We start from the raw sequence: 23,215 nt of genomic DNA on the forward strand, positions 1-23,215 counted from the left end.
TTTAAAGAACTCAAAACGTACCGTTTTATATGTAAAAGCATCCTAATGTATCAAGGCCCACAACCTATCTGAGTTGGTACTACCACGTCGACTACACCACATCCAAGCATAAAATAATTTTAATAGTTTCCTATGAAAGAATGATCGTTTCTCACGATGATTGTTCCTTATGAAGGAACAAGGTTGTTTCCCACCTCAAGGAACAATGTACAACGCTGTTCCTTAAGGAATGTCGTTCCTTCTGAAGGAACAATCTTTTGATTCTCGTAGTGTCTTAGGTGTTGGGAGTTGATGTGACTGTGCCAATCTGCTGACACTTTAGGGTTATAATCAGCTACCACTTTAGGGTTATAAGAGAAAATTGTGAGATTGGGTTGTAAACGTAGATTTGTCAATTTATTATCATTTAATACCATGACAAGTTAAAAACTTTCAAGTTCAACTAGCACATTTGTATTAATCTAGTATTCCAAAAGGACAATTCAATTTGGCGTGTGAGACCAGTGTTCTTTGACTAGCTGCCCAAATAGTGAGCCCTCCTTATTCATCAACTTCAATGGCTTATCATGTTCCATCAAGTTCCTTGTTCGGTTCAACGCATCACAAAAATTACTGTTTAGTTATTATACATACATAACATAACATATGAAATTGCTATTGGGGTTGTTTAGCTCAAACTCACCATCACTTATGGCTAGCACTACATTGCAATCCATCACTGTTGGAATTCTATACGCTACTGTAATTACAGTGCACTTTGCAAATTTAGTTCATATAATTTTTTGAAGTATAATGTCTGTTGCATTGTCGATTGATGTTGTAGCTTCATCAAGCACCAGTATTCGACTCCTCTTAAGTAATGCGTGTCCCAAGCAAAATAATTGTCATTGTCCCGTGCTCTAGTTTGATCCATCTTGAAAAATTGCAATCAGTAGAGGAATAGGTTACCAGTTCTAATTCAGATTTAAAAAAAAATTATGGACATATGTTGTGCCTGAGATCAAAGAAGTTAATTTCTTACCAAAGGAATTTATACCCTCTTCTTTCTCTTGAATGACCTCTTGCAATTGACCCTTTCCAAGAACCTTGTACAAAGAAATGAGAAAAAAAGGTTCAAGTTTGTTGAACTTGGGAATGTGATCACTATATAGATGTTTATGTACCAACATAATTCTAAGAAACTTTACCTCCCATATCTCCTGATCAGTGTGCTCTAATAAAGGGTCAAGATTGTATCTGAGAGATCCACTAAAAAGTGTTGTGTTGCGTTTTGAGACTAAACTAAACACTAATCAACCAATTAATCACAAAAGAAATCAAGAACAAGCAAACACCCATAAGAGTTTACTGTGGTTTACTTGCGCAAGATTTGAGCAAGCTACGTCCACGTTGAGCTCCGAAACACCGAGGCTCACTGCACTGAGAAGATCAATATCGTTTATAGAGTATAATTTCAGAATCTCAAACACGACCCAACTCACTTTGCTAATCTGTCACTCAACTCTTTTACCGTAACCTTCAAACCTAAGAGAAAGACTCCTTAAGCTTTTCTACCCGTGAAGGAAACACCACCTTCACTCAACAACCCAATTGATTGCACCAAGATTACAAAAATTAAAGTAAACCAAAGAACCCAGCAAGGTAGAATGTTACAGAGTCGAAGAAGAAGAGAGAAACTGATTTTCTTTTATAGTGTCTTTAATTGGAGAGCTGCCCTCTTTTATACCTTTGATTTTTCAAGGAAATTTCAGCCATAGGATGAACCTTGAATCAACCATCAGGATTGCATGAAGCTTGGACCAAAACGGTAGTGTTAGACTTAAACGTTAGCTTCACACTTTTATATGTTGGTTCTTGTGGGATGATGCCGAGATGTGATCTTATATCATGAAAACTAAGAGTGCAGATGTTAAGGCCATCAATGTTAATTTCTACCTCTGTTGGTTCTACCAAATGAAACAAAACATTGATAAGAGTTGTCTTTCCACTACCAGTTCGCTCCACAATCCCAATTTTTTGCCCTCTTTCGATTGTGCAGCCTATCCCTTGAAGGACAAGTGGGGCATTTGGCTGATATCTGACCTGCTTGACATTTACTTTGTAATATAGAATTTTGCAGAAATATTCAAGTTTTTGACATAGGATAGATAGGCATTACTTTTTGAGGGAACATATTTACCTTCAAATTATTGATCTCTACTTTACCAAAAGTTGGCCAGTTGAGAGGTGGTCGATTGTCTTCTATGAATGCTGGAGCTTCGCTAGGAATATGCATATATTGTTCTAGTCTTTCAACAGAAATGATTAAATTTGCTACAGAGCATTGGAATTGGATGGAGAAGATGAGGATTACATTCAGTGCGAAGCCACATGACAATGCCGTTCCAATAAACCCTGCCATCAAATGATTAATATAAGCATAATTGTTAGTTATAATCCATCTTTCCCAGAAATATGATAGATGATTCAGAAGAGTAGTGTATCTTAAGTAGTCCGAATGAGGTAGTAAATGTGCTTTAGTTAAGTAAGTTCATGTTCAGGAAAATGACCAAATGTGCAGGAGAAATTTCACAGAGAAGGTGATGTCAGTACTCAAGAGTTCAAGTGAAGGCCTATATTCAAACAAGCTGAAAAAAGGCAAGGGATTGTATTGCCAGCCTAACTAGTGTGATTCAGAATTATATACTTCAATGGAACTGTTGATGCAATGATATTTTGCTGGAAATGCAACTGAATTTCGGTTAGGAGTTTGAAAAATTTTGGCACCAAATGTTCTCTGTTTTTGCAGTGCAACTCGACGTGTTTGAGCTATTGAATTTGGTGTATTTTGCTAATATGTTTATGTGTGATTAAGACTTGTAATTGAAAGGCTTTGTACATGTATTAGTTGAATGTTTACGTTTAAATTCAAATATGTAAAATATCCTTGCAGAAGTTGTTGTAATAGTGGATATTTTGGGCTGTTTTGCTGTATAAATTCAAAGTTTAATGGAACATCAATATCAACCTTCTCTCTATTTCAGTTTCTTCTTTCTTTTCCTTAGAATTCTCGGGCCAAAACACCTTCAAACAGTATTAGAGCTAGCTTAAAAACCTAAAAAACTCTTCCTCAACGATCAACTTTTTACTTCGTCACCAAGAACTCCACTTTGTCTTCAAGAACTCTCTTGTTTTAGACCACTTACCTGAACCGATGGCTACTCAATCAACCTTGATGTCACCTCCAGTTATTAATGGTGAACACTGTCACATGTGGGCATAAAAAATGAAGGCTTTCCTCTGGGGCTAAGGCTTGTGGCAATATGTAGAAGAGAATAGGCAACCATCACAGTTGGGACCAAATCCAACTCTAAATCAGATCATAATCATTGAATAAGAACTTGCTAAGGCTCCAAGAGTGTTGTCCCATATTCATGCTATTGTAACAGACCTTGTATTCACAAGGATAATGGCATGTGAAACTACAAAGGAGGTGTGGGACAAGTTGAGAGGGGAATTCATGGGAAGTGACGTAACAAGGAATATAAAGGTGTTGAACTTAAGAAGGGAGTTTGAGATGTTGAGGATGAAAGAATCAGAGAAGGTGAAGGAGTATGTTGATAGGCTGGTGAGTGTAGTCAACAAAATCAGGTTGCTTAGAGTGAAGTTGACAGATAAGAGAGTTACGAAAAAGGTTTTGGTGAGTTTGCTCGAAAGGTTTGAGTCCAAAATTTCTTCTCTTGAGGACTCAAAGGACATGTCTTAGATTATACTTACTAAATTAGTTCATGCCTTGCAAGCTCAAGAGCAAAGAAGACTCTTGAGGCAAGAAGACATAAGAAAGGGTGCAATGATGACAACTCACAAAGGTAACCATGTACAAGGAAATAATAGGAGATATGCTAGAGATAAAAAGGGGAAAGAAAGAAGTAATGGTCAGTGGGGAAAACCAGGAGGGATGGAGTATCCACCTTGCTTTCATTGCAAAAAGAAAGGGCATTCCGAGAAGAGGTGCTGGTTCAGGCTAGGGATACAATTCAGGGGTTGGAAGCAGTTTGGGCACATAGAAAAGGTTTGCAAGAACAAGGGAAGTCAGCCACCAAAACAAGCACAAGTTGGAGAAGATCAACCACAAGTCTGAAGGCTGAACAACTCTTTATGGCCTCTTGCTATGCATCTCAGATCAGCAATGAAGTTTGGCTAATTGACAGTGGCTGCACTAACCATATGGCTGTAAACCTGCAAAAATTCATCAACCTGAACAAGTCATATAGCTTTAGAGTTAAGCTAAGGAATGGTGACTTTGTGGAGATCAAAGGCATAAGAGATGTTGCTGTCCAAACACAATCAAGTACTAAAATCATCCCTAATGTCTTTACCTGAAATCAGTCAAAACTTACTTAGTGTTGGACAAATGTTAGAGAAGGATTATTCTCTACATTTTCAAAATCAATCATGTGTTATATTAGATAGCGAGAGAAATGAATTGATGAATGTGAAGATGTTGGAAAAGAGCTTCCCGATTGAGTGGAAAAAATCAGAAACTCTTGCATTAACTAGTAGGCTAGAAGAGTCTGAGCTTTGGCACAAAAGGCTTGGTCATTTCCACTATAATGGCCTCAAAGAACTTAAGAGCAAAAATATGGTCAATGACCTGCCTGAGATTGAAGAAAAGAAGAGCCTTTGCAATGCTTGCCAACTTGGTAAGCTCAGCAGGACACCTTTCCCTTCAGATCAGGTTTGGAGAGCGACTGAAAAACTCCAGTTGATCCACACTAATGTATGCAGCCATATGTAAGCAGAATCCTTGAGTGGAAGCAGGTGTTTTGTGTTGTTTACTGATGATTTCACACGAATGACTTGGGTGTACTTTTTAAAGCAAAGAAATGAAGTTGCTACAGTGTTTAAGAGTTTTAAGCTAGTGGTGGAGAATCAAACAAGGCTGAGTATCAAGGCTATAAGGAGTGACAATGGGATTGAATACATATCAAATGAGTTTAATTCAATTTGCAAAGAAGCAGGGACCAAGCATCAATTTACTACTCCATATACTCCACAGCAAAATGGAGTTAGTGAAAGGAAGAATAGGACACTCATGGAGATGGCAAGGTGTATGATTGTAGAGAAAAAGTTGTCAAAGATATTTTGGGTTGAAGCTGTCAACACAGGGGTCTATATTCTTAATAGACTCCCAACCAAGGCTGTCAAGAATCATACTCCATTTGAAGCTTGGAGTGGAGTCAAACCAATAGTGAGTAATCTCAAAGTGTTTGGGAGCATTTGTTGTGTGATGGTTACAACAAACAAGAGGGCCAAGTTAGATGCAAAAGCAGAAGTGGGAATCTTTATAGGGTACAACAGTCAATCCAAGGGCTATAGGCTCTACATTTCTAACTCTAAGAGAATTCTAATTACAAGAGATGTAAAAGTTGATGAGAGAGCAATCTGGAACTAGGAAGAGAAGAAGATTGATGAAGAATTCAGACCATAACAGCCAACTGAATACCTGATTGATGAGGCATAAACTGAAGAGGATGAAGAGTTCTTAGTTAGAGGGACCAAAACTTTGGTTGATGTGTATGCAAAGAGTAATATGATTGTGCTTGAACCAAGGAACTACACTAAAGCTGCAAGGTTAGAGGCCTGAAGAAAGGCAATGCAGGAGGAGCTATCAATGATAGAAAAGAACAACACTTGGGAACTTTGTTGACAGACCTGGAATAGAAAAGTGATCCAAGTGAAGTGAATCTTCAAGAAGAAACTTAATCTTGATGGATTGGTCTACAAACACAAGGCAAGGCTAGTGGTTAAGGCGTTTGCACAATAGCAAAGAGTGAATTTTTCAGACACTTTTGCTCCGGTGGCCAGGCATGACACTATCAGGTTACTTCTTGCATTAGCAGCCCAATTTGGCTGGACAATTTTCCAGCTTGATGTTAAGTTAGCATTCCTAAATGGCTGGCTGAATGAGGAGATATTTATGGAGAAACCCAAAGGCTATCAAGTCAAGGGTAAAGAAGATAAGGTGTATTTACTGAAGAAGGCTTTATATGGCCTGAAGCAGGTTCTCAGAGCCTGGTATAGCAAGATAAATGACTATCTATGCAGCCTAGGACATACTAGAAGTCCTAATAAGCATACATTTTATGTTAGGAAGGCTGAAGATGACTTGATTGTAGTCTCTTTGTATGTAGATGATCTACTGATTACAGGGAGCAATGTTGAACAACTGAATTAGTTTAAGAAGTCCATGCAAAGTGAATTTGAGATGACCGATTTAGGGGAAATGACATACTTCCTTGGTATGGAGATAAATCAGTCTAGTGATGAGAATTTTGTGTGCCAAGAAAGGTATGCAAATGAAGTTCTTAAGAAATTTGGCATGGAGAATTGCAAACCAATGGACACTCAATTGGTTCCCAAACTGAAGTTCAGTAAAGATGATGGTGCAATGAGATTGGATGAGGGCTGTTTAGAAGATTGATTGGATGCTTTCTATACTTGACAACTACACGACCTGACCTCATGTTTGCCTCCAATTATCTTTCTAGGTTCATGAGCAATCCGAGTGAGCTGCATTTCAGGGCAGCCAAGAGGGTATTGAGGTATGTGAAAGGGAGCACCATGCTTGGTATTTGGTTTAAAAAATTAGAAAACCTGGAGTTGCTGGGGTATACTGACAGTGATTGGGGTGGATCTCTTGATGACCTAAAGAGAACATCTGGTTATGTGTTTTACATAAACTCTGGTGCAATTTGTTGGCTATTGATAATCCTATTTTTCCCTATGATTTTGCATTGAATTTTGATAGGATTTAGGATACTTCTCATACAATTTGGGCCATAATTGCTACCTAATTCTATTAATTTTTCTTTGCAGGCCTAAACGATGATTTTGAGCATAAATGATAGTTTTGAGCGTAAATTGCATAACTTGAGCTTGGAAACTCGGAATGATATGAATTTAGAAGCTTTGGAAATCTAAGAAGCAGAGCTACAACTTTCATCTTTGGGTTTTTCCTAATTCGGACTGGACGAGGGTGAAAACTTGGCTTGAAGTTGTGAATAGTACGTTGGAAACTGAAGAAAAGGTCTTTGGACGTGCTTCATTATTTTGGCCATAACTTGATCTGTAGACCTGAGATTGGGCTGATTCTTGAACTATTAGAAATATAAGTGAATGTTATACAATTCATATGTTTACCACTTTTCCAGATTCAGATTCTATCATGTTCAAATTTGGCCCGAAAGATTCTCGCCGCTGTGAAAATGCATTAGATGTGAAAAATAAAACGACGCGTTTTAGCTTACTAGGCTTTTATCCTTAAGTGAGAGAGGTATAAATTAGCATGAAAAGGAAGGGAAAAGGGTCTTAGTTCGTCATTTGGAAGGCAGCTCTAAGAAGCAGAAGATTATTGAAGATTTCGGCTTCAAATTAGAGAAGATTTCTCCATCTTTTGCTTGTTTTTCAATGATGAACCTTGATTCAATTTGTTTTTGTTATTTTATTTTGTTTTTGAGTATGAACTGAGTTGTTTAGCTAGGGTTTGATGTAACCTTGATACAATGATTCAAATTTATATGAATTGATTTACTTTGAGTTTTAATTTCATGATTGAGTGTTTATCTCTTTGCTTAATGACTTTTGGATGCTTGATCACCATTCAAATGTATGTTGTTCACAATGAGACTGAGAAGTGATTGTGATTATGCCTCTTGGGATAAATACCATAGATTGAGCGAAAGCTAGAGATAGATAAACGCGATCTATGAAATCTAGATAGAATTCCATAAAGCTTAAAAGACTTTAAACTATTAATCTTCATTTTGTTGGGTGCGGAAGCTTAATAGAGATAAGTAGGAAAATATAGATTGAGAAGGTATGTTTTACAACTTAGGGAATTCGATTTTCAATCAAGGAATTAGAACTTGGTTAATAGATTCTATGAATTGGGTTAGTGTATCTCGGTGAAATCAACACCCTAGCATTTTTTAGCATTGTTTAATTAGTTAAGTTGTTGGGTTTTGCTTTAATTTCATTATCATTCATTTATATTTTGTTTGTTAATTTTCCATCAATCCAATTTCTTGTTGCTTCAATTAGGACTTAAACTAGAGAAATTGGTACTTAGTAACACTATCCTCATGGGAACGATACTCTACTTATCACTTTATTACTTTTTGCGATTAGTGCACTTGCTACATATGAATGTTTATGAAAACACGCATCAGCTATCAAAGAAACAAGAGACTGTGGCTTAGTCCATAGCAAAAGCAGAGTATATATCTACTGCTACAGCCATGAACCAAGCCATATGGCTTAGGAAGATTCTTCCTGACTTGAAGCAAAACCAAGGAAGTCCAACTCTAATCTTGTGTGACAACGAATCCACAGTTGCCATGGCAAAAAACCCTATATTTCATAGCAGAACCAAGCACATTAAGATAAAGTTTCATGCTGTGAGAGAAGCTAAATGTAATGGTGAAGTTAGTTTAATTCATTGTAGGGGGTGAAAATCAAATTGTTGATATTATGACCAAAGCATTGTCCAAAGCCAAGTTTGAAGATCTTAGGCTCAAACTTGGTGTTTCCAGCAAAAATATCAAGGAGTAGTGTTGATGCAGTGATATTTTGCTGGAAATGCAACTGAATTTCTGTTAGGAGTTTGAAAAATTTTGGCGCCAAATGTTATATGTTTTTGCAATGTAGCCTAACGTGTTTGAGCTGCTAAATTTGGTGTATTTTGCTGATATGTTTAGGTGTGATTAAGACTTGTAATTGAAAGGCTTTGTACATGTATTAGTTGAATGTTTAAGTTTAAATTCAAATATGTAAAATATCCCTGCAGAAGTTGTTGTAATAGTGGATATTTTGGGCTGTTTTGCTGTATAAATTCAAAGTTTAGTGGAACATCAGTATCAACCTTCTCTCTATATCAGTTTCTCTCTTTCGTTTCCTTAGAATTCTCCGGCCAAAACACCTTCAGGAACTATTGTGTTCAGCTTGAGTTTTGAAAATCAATACTACAAAAATTATTGGCATTGTTAGCATGTAACTTCATCTGAACTAAAAATTAAAACACAGTTAAATGGTTTGTTGTTGAAACTTATGAATACTAACCAGAGGCAGAAGGTCCAAGAGGAAGAAAAGTCATGGCAAGGGTTGAGGATGAGAGAACAACAGCACATATCATTTCCAGACATTGGACTAACCACTCATTTGCAGAATAACTATGGAAGCTTGTACTTGCATTCATGTCAATGTATTGTAGGTTCTTTGAAAAGAATCGATTTTCATCCTCAAAAGCTCTGATTGTCATGGTTCTAAAAATGGATTCAGCAAGGTAACTAGCTAGTGAAGACTTTGTCGTCCCATTCATTCGCATAAACTCTTTAGTAAAAGCAAAGTAGTATCGCTTTTATTTCAGATAAAAAGATGAAAACAAAAATATTAGTTGAGAAGAAGGGAGAAAGGAAACTTTGATACAAAATCCTTTGTATATGTAATACCACACCCAACCAATATGTGCATATTATGAGCTTAGAGATCAATTAGAGATGGCAAATTATGGCGGTTTTTCTTATTTATTTATAGAAAAATGGGATTGGTTGTATGTAATACCTAAAAGAATATAGTGAGATAAATCATGGGTATTATGACAAATAGGACTGGCCAAGCAAGAATTCCCAATATTATGAAGCTAGAGTAAGCATTCATAATTGAATCGACTGCAATTGATAACTTGAAAGCCAAATCAAGGTCAACAATACTCATATCAAAGGAAACCTGTCACAGAAAATAAAAATGCAAATGCAAGTTCAGTAAGTTGTAGTAAAGATGGCAATGAGCAATGCCTTTAAACTCTTACCCGATTGAGTATTCTTACCAGAGGTGTTGAATCATAAAAGGACATTGGTGCTCGGAAAAGGGATCTCAACAAAGAAGAGAAAATAAATTCTGATGTCTTGTAACCTAAAATAACTAGAGAATAAGATCTCAAGAGCAAAAGGGCTGCTAAGATACAACCAATGATTGAGTAAACTGCAATCAATATCGCTCTACCTACAAGAGAATTCTGCATGTTAGCAATCAACCAATAGCTTTATATCAATTGCACAATTATGAATATGAGGTGGAGTACTACTGCCGAAGAGAAGTACAAAAAACCCTTCTTATGCTTTAAATATTGTATGTAAGGCTTGAGACCAGTGTCTCCAGTTTCTCTTTCTTCTTTCTTAATCAGCTGATCACCTAATGGTGTTTTTAACTCTTTAGTAATTTTAATTTTCTGGATCTCTCCTTCAGAAGTTGTAGGTTTTATGCCCAACACAACCTCAAGTTGCCTTTCAGAGCCAGCATTATCTTTGTGTGCATTTACAAGGTCTCTAAATTCTTGGGAAGAATTCAACTACTGATCATAAGTATTTGCTTGTAGGATTTCCCCTCTAGACATCAATTACTATGAAAATAAGATTTCTAAGAACTGACGGCTAAAACAATATCTTTAGGTAACCGAAACAAATATGTAGAGACACCTGAAGTTTGGTATCAAGTTTTGTCAAAGTTTTAGAAAAGTATAGTAATAAAAATAGTGCAGTGGTTGCTAACCAAAATTGAATTGAAAGCTGGTAGGAAGTCCAGTTGATGAGTCACAAGTAAGACAGTCTTCCCTAATAGAGCTTCCATAACATATTCCTGTAACCACACATATTAGCTCCAAATAAAGAGTGGTATTATTAGTGGAATAGATTGCAAAGAATGAAAAAAAAATAATTGTTACATTAAATAGGCTGGTTGCTGTATGTGCATCAACAGTGCTAAAGGGATCATCCAAGAGATACACATCTGCATCTTGATACAATGCACGAGCTAATTGAACCCATTGTTTCTGCCCATTACTTAAATTAACACCTTAGTTAGGTCCCCAAATGCAAGCATTTCAAGGTCTTTTGCGAGGCAACATTTCTCAAGAACATCTTGGTATATGATTGGATCCATGGGAGAGCCAAACAAAATGTTTTCTTGTATTGTACCTGTTTCGATCCATGCAGTCTGAGCAACATATGCTATCTTTCTGTAAACTTTAACCTTAGAATATCGCAATCAAAAGCTTCCATTAGAAATCTAACTCTCAATTATAGTTTCTATACATTGTTAAGACTTTTGAAAGAATTATGTACATTTTATTGAAAACATCTAAATATGTATACATATTTAGGAAGCATTTAAATTTAAGGAACCATAATGTAGAAATTAAAATATCATACGAGCCATGGATTTCTTCCAATTATATCACAAATTTTGTTATTGAAGAAAGAACAAATGTAATAATGTGCCAGGGAAGATTTGTTTAATTCATGGACTTGTTGTGCCATCAATTTTTGGAACTTCTCCAAGAATTGCAGCTAGAAGCGTTGATTTGCCTGAACCGACCTCTCCACAAATAGCAACCTTTTCTCTTAGTTTAGCTGCCAAATTGATTTTCCCCAATGTGACCTTTGATGAAGAATTAGTGTCCCACGAAATTTTGTTGAATCTGTTAAAGATGGTGATATCATGCTGGAAATGATGAAGTTGACTGAAAGTAGAATTGCAAGTTTTTAGTGCCACAGTTTGAACTTTTGTTATCCATGGAGCAATAGTTTTTTTGTCACTGTTTAGAATGATGTTAGTGATGTGTTTTGGTGAATTAGGTTTGGTTAAGTGATGTATTTGATATGTTTGTATGTGTATTAGTTGAATGTCTTAGTTCAAATTCAAAGTTGTAAAATATTAGGTGAAACCGTAGACTGGTTCTTGTATAAATCACCCATGTTTATTGAATGCAAAACAAAGCAACATTCAGCCAGCCATCCCTCTCTCTTTATTGAATTTTTATCTTACTTAGCACTCTCCAGAAAAACCAACAATTGGTATCATAGCTCATATTGATCTTAAAGGGTCTGATACACTCATCTTTCTTATTCAACTTTTCAACCCCTATTTCGTATCTTCACTGTCAGACTCCAAATACTCCAAATACCCTGTTTCAATGGCATAAACTACGGCTTCCCTTATTCCTCCAATCTTCTGTGGTGAACAATGTCACATGTGGGTTGTCAAGATGAAGGAATTCCTCTGAGGATAAGGCTTGTGGTAGTATGTAGAGGAAAATCGTCAACCAACTCAGTTGGGACCAAATCCCACCCTGAATTAGATTAGGATACATGAAAAAGAAGCTGCCAAGGCACCGAGAGCTTTGTCTCACATCCATGCAGCCGTAACTGAACTTGTTTTTACAAGGATTATGGCGTGTGAAACACCAAAGGAAGCATGGGATAAGTTGAGAGAGGAGTTTATGGGAAGGGACACAACAAGAAGCATGCAAGTGTTGAACTTGAGAAGGGAATTTGAAATGCTAAGAATGCAAGAAATTGAGAAGGTGAGAGAGTATGTTGATAGGTTGATGAGTGTGGTTAACAAAATTAGACTACTTAGGGTGGAGTTGACAGATAAAAGAATAGTAGAAAAAGTGTTGGTGAGCATACCTGAAAGGTTTGAGTCCAAAATCTCTTCTCTTGAGAACTCTAAGGACCTGTCTCAAATCACTCTCACTAAGCTGGTCCATGCTTTACAAGCTCAAGAGCAGATGAGACTCTTAAGACAAGAAGATGCAAGTAAGGGTGCTATAATGGTAGCCTACAAAGTCAAGTTTATGCAGGGAGGCAATAAGAAGAATTCTAGAGATAAAAAGGGGAAGGAAAAGGCCAATAGTCAGTGGAACAAATCAAGTGGGATGAAAGAGTACCCACCGTGCTCTCACTGCAAGAAGAAGGGCCATTTCGAGAAGAGGTGCTAGTTTAGGCCAGGAATTCAATGTAGGGCCTACAAGCAATTCAGTCATATAAAGAGAGTTTGCAAAAACAAAAGAGAATACTCCCTGCAGCAAGCTCAAATGGTTGAAGACCAACAACAAGGATAGGAGACTGAGCAACTATTTGTGGCATCTTGTTATGCAACTCAAGTTTGCAATGAGGCCTGGTTAATTGACAGTAGGTGCACAAACCATATGATGCCAAATTTGCAAAGTTTTATTAGCCTGGATCAAACATATCAGTCAAGTGTTAAGATTGGAAATGGTGAGTTTATGGATATCAAAAAAAAAGGGCGAAGTGGTTGTCCAAACTCTATCAGGTATTAAGCTAATCTCTAATGTTCTTTATGTACCAACAATAAGCCAAAGCTTGTTTAGTTAGGACAAATGTTAGAGAAGAACCATGTCCTGCATTTCCAAAACCAAACTTGCAAAATCCTAGACAATGAAGGGTGTGAACTCATGAGGGTAAAAATGGTGGGAAAAAGCTTCCCCAATAAAAGGGAAAAATCAAAAGTTAAGGCCTATAATGTTAGAGTAGATGAATATAAAAAATGGCATAAGAGATTTGGCCATTTCCATTACCATGGCCTTAGAGAAATTAAAACCAAAAACCTGGTCCAAAATCTATCTGAAATTGAAGAAACAAGGGCTGTATGCTCTGCTTGTAAACTTAGCAAGTTGAGTAGGCAGCCCTTTCCCATAAAGCTAGTTTGGAGGGTTGTTGAGAAACTCCAACTCATCCACACAGATGTGTGTGGACCTAAGCAAACACCTTCATTAAATAGGAGCAAGTATTTTGTCTTGTTTATTGATGATTGGTCTAGGATGTGTTGGGTTCATTTTTTGAAACAAAAGAGTGAAGTTGCTACTGTGTTTGGGAGATTTAAGCTGCAAGTTGAAAACCAAACTGGTTTGAGTATTAAAATAGTGAGGAGTGACAATGGGACTAAGTATACTTCAAAGGAGTTTGAGACAATTAGCAAAGAAGCAGGAATTAAGCACCAATACAGAAATCCCTATACTCCACAACAAAATAGAGTTAGTGAGAGGAAGAACATGTTAGTTATGGAGATGGCAAGATGTATGGTTGCTGAGAAGAAGTTGTCGAAGTGTTTTTGGGCAGAGGCTGTCAACACTGCAGTCCATTTGCTCAATAAACTTCCCACTAAGACCTTAGTTAATCAAACTCCATATGAGGCCTGGTATGGAGTGAAGCCATCATTGGATAATCTCAAAATGTTTGGGAGTTTATGCTATGTTTTAGTCCCAGCCGCAAGAAGAACTAAGTTGGATGATAAGGCCTTGATTGGAATCTTCATTGGTTATAGCAGCCAATCCAAAGCTTATCGGGTGTATATTCCAGAGTCCAAGAATATTTTGATTTCCAAGGATGTTAAAATAGATGAGGATGGCATGTGGAATTGGGAAGAAAGCAAAGCTAATGTAAAAGTAAGGTCTTAAGTGACAAGACTTGCTAGCGATCAAACTTTTGAAGAAAATGAGAGTGATGCAAAAGAGGAGTTCTCGGTTAGAGGCACCAGACCTTTAGCTGAGGTGTATGAGAGATGCAACATAGCCTCACTTGAACCAACAAACTTCTATGAAACAGCAAAATCGGAAGCTTGGAGAGTTGCTATGTAGGAGGAGTTAGCAATGATAGAGAAAAATCAGACCTAGAAGCTTGTGGACAAACCTGAGAATAGAAAGTGATCCAAGTTAAGTGGATTTTGAAAAGAAAACTCAGCCCAGATGGCTCAGTTCATAAGCATAAAGCTAGGTTGGTTGTCAAAGGCTTTGCTCAACAATATGGAGTTGATTTCTTGGACACCTTTGCATCGATAGCTAGGTATGATATAATCGCTTGCTATGGTAGCTCAATTTGGTTGGAAAATTTTTCAGTTGGATGTTAAATCAACCTTCCTAAATGGATGGTTGAATGAGAAGATTTATGTGGACCAACCTGAAGGGTTTCAAATTAAAGGAAAAGAGGACAAACTTTACCTCCTGAAGAAGGTTTAATATAGCCTAAAATAGGCACCAAGGGCCTGGTATAGTAGAATCAATAATCACTTAATCAATTTGGACTTTGTAAGAAGTCCAAATAAGCACACCTTATATGCAAGGGAGATAGATGAAGATGTAACTATTGTCTCTCTTTATGTGATGATCTTTTGGTGACAAGGAGTAATCTTGCTCAAGGAGAAGAATTTAAGAAGGCTATGCATGTTGAGTTTGAAATGATTGATTTGGGTGAGATGGCTTACTTCCTCGGAATGGAGATTAATCAAACTCCATGTGGAATTTTAGTCAACCAAAAGAAGTATGCCAATGAAGTCCTACGAAAATTCAGTATAGAAAGTTGCAAATCTGTGGACATTCCTTTGGTTCCAAATAAGAAACTCTCCAAAGAAGATGGTGCAATGAAGATTGATGAAGGGTTGTATAGAAGCCTAATTGGTTGTTTGCTATATTTAACAACCACCAAACTAGATATTATGTATGCTACCAGTTTTCTCTCCAGATTCATGAGTCAACCGAGTGAAGTCCATTTTAAAGTTTCCAAAAGAGTGTTGAGATACGTAAAAGGAAGCACTGATTTTGGAGTGTGTTTTAGAAGGTCAGAAAACTTCAAATTAATAGGATATTTTGATAGTGATTGGGCTGGTTTCATGGATGACATGAGAAGCACTTCAAGGTATGTTTTCTTCCTGAATTCTGGTGCTATTTGCTGGCTTTCTAAGAAACAAGAAACTATGGCTCAATCCACAGCAGAGGCAGAGTATATCTCAGCTGTTGTTGCTATGAATCAAGCCATTTAGTTAAGAAAAATTCTTGGTGATTTATGACTGAAGCAGAGGAGTTCCACTGCAATTTTGTGTGACAATCAATCGGCAAGAGCTATGGCTAAAAACCCAGTTCATCATGGTTGAACCAAACATATAAAGATAAAGTTTCATGCTGTAAAGGAAGTTGATCAAGATGGAGAAGCTGAGTTGATGCATTGTTGGGGTTAAGAACAAGTTGCAGACATCATGAACAAGGCTTTATCCAAAGCCAAGTTTGAATATCTAAGGCTCATACTTAGTTTTTCCAACAATGATGTCAAGGAGGAGTATTAAAGATGGTGATATCATGCTAGAAATGATGAAGTTGACTGAAAGTAGAATTGCAAATTTTTGGTACCAAGGTTTGAACTTTTACTGTGCATGGAGTAGTAGTTTTTTTTGTCACTATTTAGAATGACGTTAGTGATGTGTTTAGGTGAATTAGGTCTATTTAAGTAATGTATTTGATATGTTTGTATGTGTATTAGTTGAATGTGCTTAGTTCAAATTCAAATTTGTAAAATATTAGGTGAAACAATAGACTAGTTCTTGTATAAATCACCCATGTTTATTGAATGCAAAATAGAGCAATATTCAGCCAGCCGTCTCTCTCTCTTTACTGAATTTTTATCCTTCTTAGCACTCTCCAGGAAAACCAAAAGGATCTAATTAAAATGGACCAATCAATATTTTCACCCTTATAATTTTGCCTTATATTTGTGTTCTATAGCTTTGGTGCCTCAAGGAACTTAACAATCTAATCAAATGAAACATTTACTTTAATACACACTCTAGCTACCTCAGGGATCAACCTTATTTTCTCTTGAACAATGTGTAAACTTGCTAGAAATGTGAAAACATTACTTGCATTAATAGGCATTCCAAGTAGGTAGCATGTCCAAAAAGTATCAATTGGTACTACAATGGGAGGTGACCAAAACAAAACTAGATTGTACCCTTTTTGTGAAAGAACTCTCGATATCCACTTAATTCTTATTTCCTTAGACCTTCTATAACCTTCGTGAAATGTCTCTCCCACGCATACAACTTCAAAACCTTCATATTTGTAAGGGCCTCAATAATGGCCTCCAGTCTCTTATCTTGTGCCACCATAAACTTTGCTTGATACTTGTGATGTAATCTAGTCGATGGATAACTTACAAGCATAGTCAATATGATGGCTATTAAAGCTGCAATAGTAGCCATTCCATAGAATAGTACACAATAACTAATGCAAGACAAATTTGTAGGCTTGTTGACCATATTTGATGAAACAGATATGGGAATTCACCAATTTTGAAAGCATCGACTATGACATAGTTCACTATCTTGCCAGGAGAATGAGCCAGCTTAGAGGCATTTGAGAGTCAGAGTTGCTTCTGATATATTATTGCAGATAGCAAAGATCTTACTTGGATTCCAATCAGTCTGGTGCGGAAGTACCATTGCCTCTCTGATAATGATTCTAAGAATTTGGCTAAGAAGAGATCTCAAGTCAATGCATAAGCCTCGTATTTAATGGATTAATTCCCTGAAGCAACTGCAATGAAGGCAGTAAGAAATAGTGGGCCAATGGAGAGTGTTAGAACCTTGATCAAAGTGAAGAATCCAGAAACTAAAATAGCTTTCCATTGGCACAACAGAATTATTGAAAACAATGATGAGGGATCTGATGATCCTTTTTGTTTCTATTTGTTCATTTGCTCCATGTACATTGAGTAGCATGTCTATGCTTGATCTGCTGGCCTTAATTATGGGATATCTTTATCGTCAAGAATTTTCTGTAGGATTTTTGGCTAGAGAATACTAAGGAAAGAGAGAGACCAAAACAGACGTGAGAGAGATGTAGAGAGGGAAAATTTAAATTGAGCTTTTTGCTATGTTTTTTATTCATAAAATAGGGGTGATTTATACAAAATATCATCAACTGTTCGACTTAATATTATAAGAATATTTTACAAAATACATTCTTAACCATTCATTCAAAACTAATGTTGGTACTAAAGCCTTAACAACCGGTTGCTATCACCTAAAGCCATCATATTACAATTCAAAAATCTAATAGCTCCATCATTCAAATTCAGCCCTACAAACTTCAAACCTGGTGCCAAAAACCTGCAAACCTGCTACTTATCTTCATGTTTTCAGTAAAACATCACTGCTATCAACACTCCTCCTTGATGTTTTACTAGAAACACCAAGCTTCAGCTTAAGTTCTTCAAATTTGGACTTGCTTAGAGCCTTAGTCATAATATCTGCAAATTGGTCCTCTCCTCTGTAGTGAACTAAATTAACTTCTCCAATTAGTTCAGCCTCCCTTACAGCATGATACTTGATCCTAAAATGCTTGGTTCGACCATGCAACACAGGATTTTTTGTTATTGCCATAGTCGATTGATTATCACAGAGGATAACCATTGGACTACTCTGTTTAAGCTTTACATCATCCAAAATTTTCCTTAACCAGATAGCCTGATTCACAATAGCTGTAACAAAGATATACTATACTTTAGCTGTGGATCGTACAACAGTCTCCTGCTTTTTAGACATCCGACTGAAGGTTCCTGCATTCAAGAAGAATACGTAACCTGAAGTGCTCCTCATATCATCAATGAAACCAACCCAGTCATTGTCTAAAAAACCTCTCAAACTAAAATTTTCAGACCTCTTAAACCATATTCCCAAGTCTGTAGTACCCTTGATATACCTTAATGGCTGCCCTGAAATGTGTTTCACTTGGCTTGCTCATGAACCCAGACAGCAAGCTAGTAGAGTACATGATGACTGGTCTGGTTGCTATTGAATACAACAAGCAACCAAATAAACTTTCATAAACAACCTCATCAATTGCTTCTGCACCATCACTTTTACTCAAGTTTTGACTTGGAACCAATGGTGTGTCCACTGATTTGGTATTCTCCATACCAAACTTTTTTAAAGCCTTATTTGCATACTTCCTTTGGCATACAAATAAACCATTGGAGCCTTAAAATATTTCCATGCCAAGAAAGTAGCTTATTTCCCTAAGGTCAGTCATATCAAATTCCTTTTGCATTGCCTCTTTGAACTCTAATAGGTAATTAACATTGCTTTTGGTGACCAATAGATCATCCACATACAGAGACACTATCATTACTTCACCTCTCTACACCTTTACATAAAGAATGTGCTCATTTAGGCTCTTCTCATACCCCAAGTCACCCAAATACTCGTTAATTTAGTTGTACCAGGCTCTAGGAGCTTCCTTTAGGCCATACAAGGCCTTTCTGAGTAGATAAACTTGATTTTCCTTCCCCTTAACTTCATGTCCTTAGGGCTGCTCAACATAGATCTCTTCATCTAGCCACCCATTTAGGAAAGCTGATTTTACATCAAGTTGGAAGATTTTCTGCTTGAATTGAGCAGTAAGGGCAATAAGCATTCAAATGGTGTCATGTCTAGCAATTGCTGCAAAGATATCCATGAAATCCACCCCATATAGTTGTGCAAAGCCCTTCACAACAAACCTTGCTTTGTACTTGTTATCTAACCCATCAGGGTTCAATTTTCTCTTAAAAATCCACTTGACTTGAATCATTTTTTTGCCTATAGGCCTATCAACCAGCTCCCAAGTTCTATTTCTTTCTATTGAGGAAAACTCCTCCTTCATTGTAGCTCTCCAAACATCAAATTTGATCGCCTCATTGTAGCTTGTTGGTTCTAACTCAACCACATTACATCTTTCATAAATTTCAGATAATGGTATTGTGCCTCTGATTGGAACTTCATCAACTTCATCTGAATTCATTTCCTCAATCTGGTTTTCAAGCATTCTATCTTGCTAAAAGCTTGGCTTAACTTCAACCTGATTTCTTTCGCAATTCCAAACAGCACACTCATCCACCTTGACGTCTCTACTAACTTGGATTTTCTTATTGATTGGATTGTACATCCTATATGCCTTTGATTGGCTGTTGTACCCAATTAGGATTCCCACTTTAGCCCTCTCATCTAACTTGGTTCTTTTGTTTGCTGGGATATATACATAACACACACTTCTAAATATCCTCAAGTGATCCACCCTTGGTTTTACACCATACCAGGCCTCATAAGGTGTCATATTCTCAAGAGCTTTTGTTGGAAGTCTATTCAACAAATAAATGATAGTGTTGACAGCTTCAGCCCAGAAGACTTTAGGTAGATTTTTCTTAGCCAACATGTACCTGGCCATCTCCATTGTAGTCCTGTTTTTTCTTTCATTGACTCCATTTTTCCGTGGAGTGTATGGATTGCTGAATAGATGCATTATCCCAACTCCCCTACACACCTCTTCAAACTCATTTGAAGCATATTCAGTCCTATTATCACTCCTCACAGATTTGAGTGTCAAACCTGTTTGGTTTTCAACAAGTAGCTTGAATCTCTTGAAGACATCAACAACCTCACTATTCTGGTTTAGGAAATACACCCATGTCAGCCTGGAAAAGTCACCTATGAAGAGAATGAAATACCTACTTCCATTCAAGGAAGCTTGCTGCATAGGTCCACACACGTCTATGTGCACAAGCTGAAGTTTCTCACTTGCTCTCCATGCCTTCTTTGCTAGAAAGATGGCCTACTCAACTTCCCAATTTGGCATGTATTACATAGCCCTTCCTCTTGTTCTATCTCTAGCAGGTTTTAAACAAGGTTCCTAAGTCTTAATTCTTTAAGAGCTTGGTAATGAAAATGCCTATATCTCCTATGCCATAAGTTTGACTCATCTATTTTAGCCAAATGGCCTTCAAAACTAGTCTTATCCCACACTAAAGGAAAACTTTTTCCTTGCATCCTCACTTTCATCAGTTCATTCCCATCACATTCTACAATTACACATGATGCTTTTTCAAAATGCAGAGAATAATTCTTCTCAAGCATTTGGCCTACACGTAAAAAACTTTGAGTAATCTCGAGAACAAACAAAATATTAGTTATAATCTTGGTACCTGCCTTGGTTTGGACAACAACATTTCCCTTGCCTCTAACCTCCAACAGCTCACCATTTCCCACCTTGACTTTGAACTTGTAGTTTTAATCCAAGCTCACAAATTTGGACATGTTTGGTGACATATTGTAATAGTTGCTTTATACTCAAATTCTCATAAAACATGTACATAATAAAATACATATAAAGTAGTATAAAAGGTTGGGCCCAAATTTTTCTTTTATTAAATATATACATTCTTAAATACAAAAAGTTGTATCATGTACAAAACATCAAAACAAGGTGGACAGTGTAGCCATTTCCCTTCGCTTGCTGACGCCCATCCGACCGTGTCCTCACCTAGACCCTGCAAAACATGAAAAACAACAGGGTGAGCACAACTAATGCTCAGTAAGTAAATCCTCTACGCATCTATCCCCGTAACTATCTCTCTCTAATTCTTTCCTTACAGTTCTCAGTTACTCTCTATTTATACTTCTCTCTACTTTCTCTTTCTCATAACTCTTTTCTACTAACTCTCTTTAGTAATCACGGCCTCATCTTACCGGAGGCACGACCGGGACTCACCCCCACTCTACTTGACTTCTACTCATTCTAGCCGATCAGACTCGGTTATGCATGGATTCGGAAACCTTGGCCATGTGAGTGTATAATCTCTCTCTCTGGTATAGCCCTCATCCACATGCACTCTCACGGGCTAGACCACTTTTCTCTCTCTCATACTCATGCCGCTCTCTCAATGCGGCGTACATGCGGGAAACTCTACCCATTACTCACGGGTTCCCCATCGTATAACCTACTCTATTCTCTTTTCTCTTTGTTCTCTAGTGCTCATTCTCTCTTTCTCTTTACTCTTAAGGTAGCTTTTACTCAAATTCTCTACTATGTCTCAAGCTACTTCTTAAGTGCATAAAAAAAAACATATGGACAGCTCATGCTCACTAATGCACTTATGAAATGCCAAATGCAATATCGCATCAAAATAGTCATTCTGCATAGGTTGCACTAAAAAGGGCATAACTTGCGTTATACACATCGGATTACTACGGTTTTGGTTTAGTTTTAAAGCTTAAAAACAGGGATACAACTTTTATGTTTTGATCTCAGCCCAGTTCAATCCTTAAGATGCCCAAAATTCACTTAGAAAGTCACATCTGTGACAGGGCAGATTTCACTTAGGCATTTCCTCAAACAACTCATGTGCATACCAAAGCTCTACTTATCTATAACTCTACTCTTCTCTTTAATCATCCAAAATGGGAGGAAAACTCCCTCATACACTATAATTTCCTATCAAGGCAAAACACTCCCATAGGGTTTGCTCAAAACTTCCTCCAACTTCAATCAAACTCAACTCATCATTATGCAATCACAACACTTCTCATAACTCAATTAAATTCATATCAACATAGATAAATATTCATGACATCTCAATTTCTCAGCAAGCATAATACATACATATACATACACAATCTCTACTCAAATAAATTCTGAACTCTCAATTTAGTTTGGATTTACTTACCTTGTGAAAAAGTGACTTCTCTAGCACTTTTCCTTTCCTTTGTTGTCTTGTCTCCTCTCTACAACTCAAAACAACAACAAGAACAATAACAACCAAATAAGACTTCACTATAACTATAAGCAAACTCATATCTAAAGCATGAATCCTTACCTTAGGATGCTTTAGATGAAATCTCTACTCAAAATTACTCAAAAGCTCTCCTAAACCCCTTAGAAATCTTAGAAGATTGGATGGAGAAATTGAGAGAAATTAGACAATGGAAGAGGCGGTGGAAATGAATGAATAAAGGGTTTCTCTACACTTTAACTCTTTTTTAGCTCATATTATAACCATCATTTCCCATTTTGCCCTTGCTCTTCCTTAGAAATCCCATCCATATCCTTTGATTCTTTGCAAATACACCCTTATTACCAACACATTCTCTACTTAATTTCCTTACATTTTACTCCCCACTATTCCCACTAATTAGTGGTAGAATGGTCATTGTGCCCCAAAGGAAGAATTCTCTAGAAAACTCAAGAAACTTTTTATTAGGCTCGTCGCCGCGGCGAAGAACTTTCTGTCGCCTCGACGAAACAGGGTAGAACCTACCCGTGGGTGCAGCTCCTCCTCGTTGCGACGAAGCTTCTTTTTTGCCCCGGCGAAGATTGGATTTCCAAACTTCACCAAAACTCAACCAATTTCAAGGCAACCATTCAACCAACTCAACATACCATTTCAATTAAAGACTCACCAACCAACCATGACAACATACAAACTCAATTGAAACTGAATCAATGAACTTTTAAGTAATACAGCAAATCTTAAGTACGTACCTCAAGCGGGGCGTTACATATATGGTTGGTGCAACCACTGTTAATTAACCACACCTTTTGATCACAACCAGTTACACATTCTGAAGCCACAAATAGTTGCTTGGGTTCTTGAGTCTATTGTTGATTCTCCACTGCCTAGGATTGATGCTCCTATCCACTGCCTGGGATTGATGCTCCTGTTGCCCTCCTTTATTCTTGCATACCCTTTCAGTGAGAAAAAAGAGAAAGAGCATCCAAAGAGAGACAAATGAATAT

General features: G+C 37.1%; 1 pseudogene; it reads right to left on the reverse strand.

Annotated features, from left to right (window-relative positions):
* Positions 1 to 482: 482 nt before the first annotated feature.
* LOC116139851 lies at positions 483 to 19,471 on the reverse strand (annotated as a pseudogene).
* Between the last annotated feature and the right edge of the window lie 3,744 nt (positions 19,472 to 23,215).

Source organism: Pistacia vera, unplaced genomic scaffold (assembly GCF_008641045.1).
Source record: "Pistacia vera cultivar Batoury unplaced genomic scaffold, PisVer_v2 Contig36, whole genome shotgun sequence".
Classification (NCBI taxonomy): Eukaryota; Viridiplantae; Streptophyta; class Magnoliopsida; order Sapindales; family Anacardiaceae; genus Pistacia; species Pistacia vera.